The sequence below is a fragment of the Lepidochelys olivacea genome, assembly GCF_965140295.1.
Source record: "Lepidochelys olivacea isolate rLepOli2 genome assembly, chromosome: 1".
Lineage (NCBI taxonomy): Eukaryota > Metazoa > Chordata > Testudines > Cheloniidae > Lepidochelys > Lepidochelys olivacea.
This window is the reverse complement of record NC_140411.1, coordinates 187,676,577-187,688,159: the sequence shown is the minus strand read 5'-3', so window position 1 is coordinate 187,688,159 and position 11,583 is coordinate 187,676,577.

The window sequence follows — 11,583 nt, the reverse complement described above, 5'->3', positions numbered from 1 at the left end:
TGTTGTTTATATTCAGGGTTAGGTCAGTATAACTATGTCACACAGGTTCTATGGATTTTTCACACCCTGAGCAACATACTTATAGCAATAAAAGTCTGTTGTGCAGAGCTGGCTTTATAATCTACGTATTTGTGAACTTGCTACCTATTTTTAAAAGTGCCAACCAATTTGAGAAGGCTGCATTACTGTTTTGAAAGCCACTTTTTTATTGGAAACCATTAGAGATAAAAATATTTTGAGAATGATGCCTTGTCCACAGTGTCTAGCACTGGCCTATGTAACTATGTTATCTGAAACCATTTTGAAGTATTCTGTTAATTATGGTGCAACTTGAATACAAAAGGAAAGCAATGCATCTTCCTCAAAGGATGTTACAATCTAGATAAAAACTTTCAGAAAATAGTCAATTTCTGAGAGTAACACTGGCCACTCCCTCTCCTTTTTTTCCTCCCCCAACCATCCCTCATGTGTGCTTCTGACCCTGTATGTAAAAAAATATGGGAAACTCGAGATAGATAAGGCAGTCTCAGAGCAGCTAGGGACTACCTTATTTTTTGAGATTCGGGAGAGTGGGATTGCTGGGAAATGTAGTAATGTTGTAGTCCTAGCCTAGGGCAAAACAAGCTAGGAAGTCAGGGAAATATATGAATCCTGTCCTCTCCTAAGAGCATGTCTACGTTACAGGTGCTGCTGTGGTGCAGCATCATAGTATAAATGCTTCCTACAGTGATAGAAGGGTTTTTCTATCTGTGTAGTTAATCCACTTCTCTGAGCTGCAGAAACTATGTTGACAGAAGAATTCTGCCATCAATCTAGCTGTGTTTATACTGCGGGTTAAATAAGCTTAACTACGGTGCTCAGGGGTATGAATTTTTCACACTTCTGAGCACTGTAGCTATGTTGCCCTAACTTTTAAGAGCAAACAAGTACAGAAACATGGAAGGAGGTAAGTTGTACTGAGGGACTTGCCTGAAAATTATAGGTAAGTACAACAAGGTTTTTCATTGTTTTTCCTTTTGCTTTGTAATTTTTTTCCTTAAATGCAGGTATCTCTGACACTGGTCTCATCTGATTTCTAAGAAGCTACAGACGAGCTGAGAGAGAAGGCAGCAAGGAAGCATCAGGAGTGCCCTGAACAAGTACTTAGTGTGTGGTCCTCAAAAAGCATAGAGAGAGAGATTTTGGGTCAGTTGCTGGCTAACGGAAGTATGGGACTGTCAGGTTTGGGTCTGTGAGCAAGAAAACGGTCTCCTGTTGTTTAGCTCCTGCCATGTTCAGGGAAACAGAACATTCTACATTCTCTCTACATGAACAAGATTGCATTAAAGGTTCTTGAACCCATCATAGATTTCTCCTCCTAACTGGAACAACCTGCAGGGCCCCAAACTGTGACTAGCCGCTTAGGTCAAAGGTGATAACAATAACTACAGTGAGAAACTGGAAAATCTAAGGCATTCCTCATATGCTGATCCCAGACTCTTCTTGGCATATGAGCCTCTCCCCAGAAATCCATTAGATCAGGAAAATAATCAACTTCTCTCAAATGTTGTCAAGATCAATCTTCTTGCTTTCTGCTTAAACAGAATCAATTTTTCAGCTCCTCTTCTAAGGTGTTATTGTTGTCTCTGATCACCTACTTGTGGCATCCATGTTCTGTGTCAATGTGCTCATTGTGGTTGCCTCTCATAGGTTGCGTGCCAACCTGTCACACAGCCAGTAGGACCGTAGTAAATGGCTCTGCAGCAGAAGGTTGTCATTTGCAGTGCTCTTTTTTAGGCAGACAGCAGAAGCTGTAGCCAGCAGAGATAGTCAATAGCCACTAAGTCTTTATAGGGCGCAACTCATTTGAGGTAAATCTACCTTCATGGGGAAGTTTAAGACGAAACTCCTGTGAAGCTACAGATACAGACTTCCCCCGACCCTCCAGCTTTATGTAATGAAAGTGCCTTAGGCCATTGGTGTTTGCTTTTGGAATATGCAGCTTTTCTTAAGCTTGGAGCCTTTCCAAAGTGACTTGGCTGTGAGCTTAATTGGAAACCCTTAATTCTCATTTCAAATACAGTACCAACCTTGCCTCACCTTCCCTCCTCTCCCCAATTTCCCTCTGAGCCTGGAGCTTTGTGAAAGGAACATCTGGCTGTGATCCTCAATGCCTTGTTTCGAACATCATTCGTCCCTCAATTTTTCTGCCAGGAGAAGTACCAGCAGAAACCCATTTCATTTTGTTCCATCTGCTTGGAGCAGAAAAGCTGTTGGCTGTAAACCTGCAGTGTTCAATGTCCTTGCCCAGATAGTCATTATGGAACAGTAATAGGTGCTTGGGGAAGAATTCTGAGACCTCAGGGCCCAATAGAGGAAAAAACTATAGGTAGTGCCCTGCTGCCAAATCCAGATCTTCAGTCTCTTCCAAATTCTGGGATCCTGGATTCACTCCTCATTCCTGGCATCTGTTGTGCAACGAAGATTCCCTCTCTCTTTGTCCCTTAACATGGCAGGCTATATTGAATAGCAAGTCCTAGGTATGCTGTTTGGTTCCTCAAAGAATGGACAAGCTTTTTCTTCAGCCCTTGATCTTCATTCATTGTCATGGCCTTTTGGTGTTATCCAGTACTGCCACCCCCAAAGTTCAAAACTCATGATTCAAATGCCCCCCAAAATGAGATTTTTTTAAAAAGAAAACCATTGTGATTCTTGGTTAGCTTTCAGACTCTTGTATGTATGTGGGGGGTGGGGGTGGAGGAGGGTGACACCTACTGTTGTCATCTCTCAGTATACAGTAAGTAAAGTGACTTATTTTGGGGGGTGGGAAGAAGGCCACTGCAGGAGCTCTGGATAGAAGATGCAATTGAGATAAAATTATAAACTTGCCTCAGATACTGCCCAATAGTGTAGAGGGCTTCAAACCCCAAATTTCCAATTATTTCTCTGCACTCTCAGCCCCAGATCTATCCCTTGGTTTCTGTGCATCTTGTCTCCTCCTGTAGCTATGGAAGCTCTTAACCTCCCCGCCTCACCTGAGGTGGCATGCGGGGCATCTTCAGAAATTCTTCACCCCTCACTCCTAGGCCTGGAGTTGTCTAGCTAGAGAAGAGCTGCCTGCCTCCCTTTTTTTTCCTTTTTTCCACAAGGGAGGAGGAAGCGAGCTTCCCTGAGCTGCTGGGTTATCTCAACTTCCTCCCCTCTTGGGACAATGGTATTGGCTGCTCCTTCCCCTACCCAGAAACTTCTGTGGGTCTTGGGGAGAGAGCTCTGCCTGCCAAAGGCAGCAGCTATCATAGAATCACAGAATATCAGGGTTGGAAGGGACCTCAGGAGGTCATCTAGTCCAACCCCCTGCTCAAAGCAGGACCAATTCCCCAATTTTTGCCCCAGATCCCAAATGGCCCCCTCAAGGATTGAACTCACAACCCTGGGTTTAGCAGGCCAATGCTCAAACCACTGAGCTATCCCTCCCCTAAAGAATATGTGCTCCAGGTGAGGCTCGAACTCACAACCTCGACATTGCTCTGCTCTGTACTGCTGTATAAGTACCGCGCGCTAACTGATTGCGCCACTGGAGCTGTGCTTCTCCAGGAGCCAGGGAAGTAAGGAAGGCAGCCAATAGGAGGCCCTTCCATCTCGGTAGAGCTGAAAAATCAACATGAGCAAAGAACATCTTTCTCTTTCTCTCTCTCTCTCACTGAGACGGCCTGCAGCAATGGCCAAAATCCTGGCAACAAACTGTGAGAGTTGATAACACCTGTTGCACCTAACCTTTGAGGACATTAACAAGTGACCTTCATCTGTTACTGGCACTGTTTGTTGGCCTGAATGATGCCCTGTTTGGAACGTCCAGTTGTGCACTGGGTTTTCCTGAATTACCAGCATTTGTCTATAACTGGTTCTTCTTGTAACTCCAGATGGCTGCCAGTGCCTGATTATCTGTCTCTGTCCAGCTGACAGCGCGTTCCTAGGAAATCTTCTGAGACATCCTTGATGAGAAAGGAGTTGTTAGCAGGACAATGCTGAAGAAGAAGCTGATACCATTTAAAAGAGCAGGCAAATGAGCTCTCTGATGCATGCAGTGCTATTACCACTTGTAAGCATCTTCTGGCAAACTTGATCTTTGGTCAACAGACCAGTGGTCCAGTTGGACTATTAACATACAGAGGTAAAGGTTTATCATCACAAATATCTGTGCCATGGTAAGGATTCTAAACCAGGTGTCATCCCATTAACTAGTTAGACTAGGCAAGATGTTATCATACAATCACCCATGTGGTAAGTTATTTGATATGTTTTATCAGCTTGATATATGGCATATCTGTACGGTCTGATTTGTCTTTACAGTCACTTCTATTTCAGCGTTTTAAAAGTGTTTTTGTATGTTTTATCTGTATAATGTATAGGATGTGATGGGATCCCTGGGGTACAACCTGGAACTGGGGTACCATTATGCCCCCTTATCTCTCAAGCCTTGGCTGTCTTTCACAAGGGTTTTCTAGTGACAACAGCAAACCCCTTCAGGCGCTGTTATCACTCAGTACAATAGGATGTGGAGCCCGACACCCAGCTAAATTGCATGAATGCTCCCTGAGACACTCACAAATCACACAGAGAAAAGCACCAGCAAATCTCCCAAGCCCCCAGGCTTGCACCCCAGGACTGTATTGTCTTGCCCTGGTCAGAAGCCTGATCAGTGTAAGTTCATTACCGAGTCTGTCCCTCCCTCAGCGTGGTGAGCACACACACTGGCCTTTGTAAACTGAGTTGAGATTTCCCAAGCACTTGAACCAAACCACACACTGTTTTAGGTAAAACACATAAGACAGATTTATTAACTACAGAAGGAAATATTTTAAATCATTATAAGTCATAGGCACAAGAGGTCAGACATAGTTACCAAAGAAAATAAAATATAAGAGGAAGCTTGCAGTCTAAATCCTGAACCTTATTAGACTAAGGGTATGTCTACACTACGAAATTAGGTTGAATTTATAGAAGTCGGTTTTTTAGAAATCGGTTTTATATAGTCGAGTGTGTGTGTCCCTACAGAAAATGCTCTAAGTGCATTAAGTGCATTAACTCGGCAGAGCGCTTCCACAGTACCGAGGCTAGAGTCGATTTCTGGAGTGTTGCACTGTGGGTAGCTATCCCACAGTTCCCGCAGTCTCCGCTGCCCATTGGAATTCTGGGTTGAGATCCCAATGTCTGATGGGGCTAAAACGTTGTCGCGGGTGGTTCTGGGTACATATCGTCAGGCCCCCGTTCCCTCCCTCCCTCCGTGAAACCAAGGGCAGACAATCGTTTCGCGCCTTTTTTCCTGAGTTACCTGTGCAGATGCCATACCACAGCAAGCATGGAGCCCGCTCAGGTAACCGTCACCGTATGTCTCCTGGGTACTGGCAAACGCGGTACTGCATTGCTACACCGTAGCAGCAACCCCTTACCTTGTGGCAGCAGACGGTACAATACGACTGGTAGCCGTCATCGTCATGTCCAAGGTGCTCCTGGCCACGTCGGCCAGAAGCGCCTGGGCAGGCAGGGACAAATTTGGAGTAACTTGACCAGGTCATTCTCTTTAGTCCTGCAGTCAGTCCTATTGAACCATCTTGTGGTGAGCAGGCAGGCGATACGGATTGCTAGCAGTCCTATTGCATCATCTTCTGCCGGGCAGCCATGAGATGTGGATGGCATGCAGTCCTTCTGCACCGTCTGCTGCCAGCCAAAGATGTAAAAGATAGATGGAGTGGATCAAAACAAGAAATAGACCAGATTTGTTTTGTACTCATTTGCTTCCCCCCCTCTCCCGTCTAGGGGACTCATTCCTCTAGGTCACACTGCAGTCACTCACAGGGAAGGTGCAGCGAGTTAAATCTAGCCATGTACCAATCAGAGGCCAGACTAACCTCCTTGTTGCAATAAGAACAATAACTTAGGTGCACCATTTCTTATTGGAACCCTCCGTGAAGTCCTGCCTGAAATACTCCTCCATGTAAAGCCACCCCCTTTGTTGATTTTAGCTCCCTGAAGCCAACCCTGTAAGCCGTGTCGTCAGTCGCCCCTCCCTCCGTCAGAGCAACTGCAGACAATCGTTCCGTGCCTTTTTTCTGAGCGGACGCCATACCAAGGCAAGCATGGAGGCTGCTCAGCTCACTTTGGCAATTAGGAGCACATTAAACACCACATGCATTATCCAGCAGTATATGCAGCACCAGAACCTGGCAGAGCGATACCGGGCGAGTAGGCGACGTCAGTGCGGTCGCGTGAGTGATCAGGACATGGACACAGATTTCTCTGAAAGCATGGGCCCTGCCAATGCAGGCATCATGGTGCTAAAGGGGCAGGTTCATGCTGTGGAACGCCAATTCTGGGCTCGGGAAACAAGCACAAACTGGTGGGACCGCATAGTGTTGCAGGTCTGGGACGATTCCCAGTAGCTGCGAAACTTTCACATGCGTAAGGGCACTTTCATAGAACTTTGTGACTTGCTTTCCCCTGCCCTGAAGTGCATGAATACCAAGATGAGAGCAGCCCTCACAGCTGAGAAGTGAGTGGCGATAGCCCTGTGGAAGCTTGCAACGCCAGACAGCTACCGGTCAGTTGGGAATCAATTTGGAGTGGGCAAATCTACTGTGGGGGCTGCTGTGATGCAAGTAGCCCACGCAATGAAAGATCTGCTGATATCAAGGGTAGTGACCCTGGGAAATGTGCAGGTTATAGTGGATGGCTTTGCTGCAATGGGATTCCCTAACTGTGGTGGGGCCATAGACGGAACCCATATCCCTATCTTGGCACTGGAGCACGAAGCCGGCGAGTACATAAACCGCAAGGGGTACTTTTCACTAGTGCTGCAAGCTCTGGTGGATCACAAGGGACGTTTCACCAACATCAACGTGGGATGGCCGGGAAAGGTGCATGACGCTCGCATCTTCAGGAACTCTGGTCTGTTTCAAAAGCTTCAGGAAGGGACTTTACTCCCAGACCAGAAAATAACTGTTGGGGATGTTGAAATGCCTGTAGTTATCCTTGGGGACCCAACCTACCCCTTAATGCCATGGCTCATGAAGCCGTACACAGGCAGCCTAGACAGTAGTCAGGAGCTGTTCAACTACAGGCTGAGCAAGTGCAGAATGGTGGTAGAATGTGCATTTGGACGTTTAAAGGCGCGCTGGCGCAGTTTACTGACTCACTTAGAACTCAGCAAAACCAATATTCCCACTGTTATTACTGCTTGCTGTGTGCTCCACAATATCTGTGAGAGTAAGGGGGAAACGTTTATGGCGGGGTGAGAGGTTGAGGCAAATCGCCTGGCTGCTGGTTACGCGCAGCCAGACACCAAAACGGTTAGAAGAGCACAGGAGGGCGCAGTGCGCATCAGAGAAGCTTTGAAAACCAGTTTCATGGCTGGCCAGGCTACAGTGTGAAAGTTCTGTTTGTTTCTCCTTGATGAAACCCCCCGCCCCTTGGTTCACTCTACTTCCCTGTAAGCTAACCACCCTCCTCTCCTCCCTTCGATCACCGCTTGCAGAGGCAATAAAGTAATTGTTGCTTCACATTCATGCATTCTTTATTCATTCATCACACAAATAGGGGGATGACTACCAAGGTAGCCCAGGAGGGGTGGTGGAGGAGGGAAGGAAAATGCCACACAGAACTTTAAGCACAGCACTTCAAAAGTTTACAACTTTAAAATTTATTGAATGCCAGCCTTCTTTTTTTTGGGCAATCCTCTGTGGTGGAGTGGCTGGTTGGCCGGTGGCCCCCCCACCGCATTCTTGGGCGTCTGGGTGTGGAGGCTATGGAACTTGGAGAGGAGGGCGGTTGGTTACACAGGGGCTGTAGTGGCAGTCTGTGCTCCAGCTGCCTTTGCTGCAGCTCAACCATACACTGGCGCATACTGGTTTGATCCTCCAGCAGCCTCAGCATTGAATCCTGCCTCCTCTCATCACGCTGCCGCCACATTTGAGCTTCAGCCCTGTCTTCAGCCCGCCACTTACTCTCTTCAGCCCACCACCTCTCCTCCTGGTCATTTTGTGCTTTCCTGCACTCTGACGTTATTTGCCTCCACAGATTCGTTTGTGCTCTGTCAGTGTGGGAGGACAGCATGAGCTCAGAGAACATTTCATCACGAGTGCGTTTTTTTTTCTTTCTAATCTTCACTAGCCTCTGGGAAGGAAAAGATCCTGTGATCATTGAAACACATGCAGCTGGTGGAGAAAAAAAAAGGGACAGCGGTATTTAAAAAGACACATTTTATAAAACAGTGGCTACAGTCTTTCAGGGTAAACCTTGCTGTTAACATTACATACATAGCACATGTGCTTTCGTTACAAGGTCGCATTTTGCCTCCCCCCACCGCGTGGCTACCCCCTCAACCCTCCCCCCTCCCCGTGGCTAACAGCGGGGAACATTTCTGTTCAGCCGCAGGCAAACAGCCCAGCAGGAACGGGCTCCTCTGAGTGTCCCCTGAAGAAAAGAACCCTATTTCAACCAGGTGACAATGAATGATATCTCACTCTCCTGAGGATAACACAGAGAGATAAAGAACGGATGTTGTTTGAACACCAGCAAACATACACTGTAATGCTTTGTTGTACAATGATTCCCGAGTATGTGTTACTGGCCTGGAGTGGTAAAGTGTCCTACCATGAAGAACGCAATAAGGCTGCCCGCCCTAGAAACCTTTTGCAAAGGCTTTGGGAGTACATCCAGGAGAGCCGCGAATGCCAGAGCAAATTAATCCTTTCACATGCTTGCTTTTAAACCATGTATAGTATTTTAAAAGGTACACTCACCAGAGGTCCCTTCTCCGCCTGCTGGGTCCAGGAGGCAGCCTTGGGTGGGTTTGGGGGGTACTGGCTCCAGGTCCAGGGTGAGAAACAGTTCCTGGCTGTCGGGAAAACCGGTTTCTCCGCTTGCTTGCTGTGAGCTATCTACAACCTCATCATCATCATCTTCTTCGTCCCCAAAACCTGCTTCCATGTTGCCTCCATCTCCATTGAAGGAGTCAAACAACACGGCTGGAGTAGTGGTGGCTGAACCCCCTAAAATGGCATGCAGCTCTTCATAGAAGCGGCATGTTTGGGGCTCTGACCCGGAGCGGCCGTTTGCCCTCTGGTTTTCTGGTAGGCTTGCCTCAGCTCCTTAAGTTTCATGCGGCACTGCTTCGGGTCCTTGTTATGGCCTCTGTCCTTCATGCCCTGGGAGATTTTGACAAAGGTTTTGGCATTTCGAAAACTGGAACGGAGTTCTGATAGCACGGATTCCTTTCCCCATACAGCGATCAGATCCCGTACCTCCCATTCGGTCCATGCTGGAGCTCTTTTGCAATTCTGGGACTCCATCATGGTCACCTCTGCTGATGAGCTCTGCATGGTCACCTGCAGCTTGCCACGCTGGCCAAACAGGAAATGAGATTCAAAAGTTCACAGTTCTTTTCCTGTCTACCTGGCCAGTGCATCTGAGTTGAGAGTGCTGTCCAGAGTGGTCACAATGGAGCACTCTGGGATAGCTCCCGGAGGCCAATACCATCGAATTGTGTCCACAGTACCCCAAATTCGACCCGGCAAGGCCGATTTAAGCGCTAATCCACTTGTCAGGGGTGGAGTAAGGAAATAGATTTTAAGAGCCGTTTAAGTCGAAATAAAGGGTTTCATTGTGTGGACGGGAACAGGTTTACATCGATTTAACGCTGCTAAATTCGACCTAAAGTCCTAGTGTAGACCAGGGCTAACAGTATTTGGATTAAGCAGTTTTTCTCACCCCACTGGCTGTTACAGGTAGGTTACTATCCTTAATATACAGGCTTCCCCTTTAAGCCTGGGACCAGACTCCTCAGTCCAAGTCATTGTCTTCCCCAGCATTCTTGTTGCTTCCAGCAAAGGTGCGGGAGGAGAAAGGTAAAAGCATGAAAGCCACCATCCCCTATTTTATATCTTTAGTCCATGTGCCTAAAAAACACTAGCCCAGACACATCCTGGTGGGCTTTGCTGAGTCACATTTACTGAGCAATCCCCTATCATGTGCTGCTTGAGCAGCTCTCTTACAGCATTGTAAATCCCTTGTTTACAACTCCCATGCTGATTAATGATCATTTAACACCCTCTTTGGAGTGAATCACCTCCTTTGTTGTCACTGGAGAACTGGCAGTGGACGCCCCTCAAATATACAAAATATTTCAGTAACAACCATACAACAAAATCTCAAAATATGTATGTCAAGGCTGATTCCCCACTCTGGCACTTCAAGTGCAGAAGGTGGGGGCCCGCAAGGATTTTAAAAATTAATACTGGCTGGTATTAAACTCCCAAGGTAACAGCTTCTCTCTGACCTTGGTTGGGTAGATGCTGCCACCACTCAAGTGCAGTCCCCCTCCCCATTTTGAGAATCCAGGAAGAAACACTTGGGAATTCCTTCCTGTGGGGTACCATCAAGCCCTTTCACCCCCCTTCCTGGGAAGAGCTGAGGGGAAAAAAAGGAAATCAGCTGTTGCCACCAGCTAATTAAACAACATGTGCACAAATCTCTTAGGACACAAAAACCCAATCCTGTTCTTAAAAAACGTAAATTTTATTAAAACCAGAAAGAAAGAAAATACATCTGGAACTTAGTCTTTTGCCAGATTTAAAAAACGTCACTTACAAAATTTAAACATCAAGAATAACCTTCTTGAGGTCCATCTTAAAGGCTATAAGCAAAACAAAAAGCATTTGGGGTTAGCACAGAGGAGTCCACAAGCCTTACAGAAAATAAAAGAAATAAACCTAATCACATCTTTTTAGACATTTCCTAATCTACTTACATATTTGGGTAGTTGTAGGTATAATCTGATGATTTCCATACCTGGCAAAAAGCTTTCTGCAGCATAGTCATAGCCTGACTTTGCTCTGTTCCCTCTCTCCAGAAAACAACCACAAAACACAAAGGGAAAGCTTTTTTTCCCAATTTTAAAAAGTTCTAGCCCTCCCATTGGCTCTTTTGGCTCAGATGCCCACTCCTTTCCTTTTAGCTATGGGCTTGGTAACTCTTTACAGGTAAAGCAAGTAGAGAACAAACACCAAAAGGGATTCCATAGCCAACTGGCTGGCTGGGTGTCCACAAAAGGGAGCTATCCCCGCTCTCATTTATCAAAATGTATATCGTTAGTGTGTATGAAATTAACAGAACAATGCGTTCCAGCAGATCATGACCTTTCATATGATATCTTACATGGCATGCTTTGTATGAAGTATATCATAATTATGTGACAGGTAAATATGGGGGTTCCAGGGTGCAGCTTTGAGGTACAGAATGCCACATGGGTACCTTTTCAAATTTCTGGAAAAGGACAAGAAGCTTATAACGCTGGGTTGTTCTAGAGATCTCTTAATTTCCCTGTAGTTTCTAAACTTTATTATTTTATTGTAATTTGAAACTTCACTGACCCAACCTTGGAGCACCAATGGGTTTGGGGAGTTCTATAATCTTGTATTGCAAATCTTCAGACCAGAGATCACCTGTGGCTCACTTCTCAATTGTAACCAGGGAGTCAGCCCTGCAGCACAATTCTAACTGGTACAAGTGAAGTGTGAACTTGTTCACTTTCTGTTATGGAGATGATGA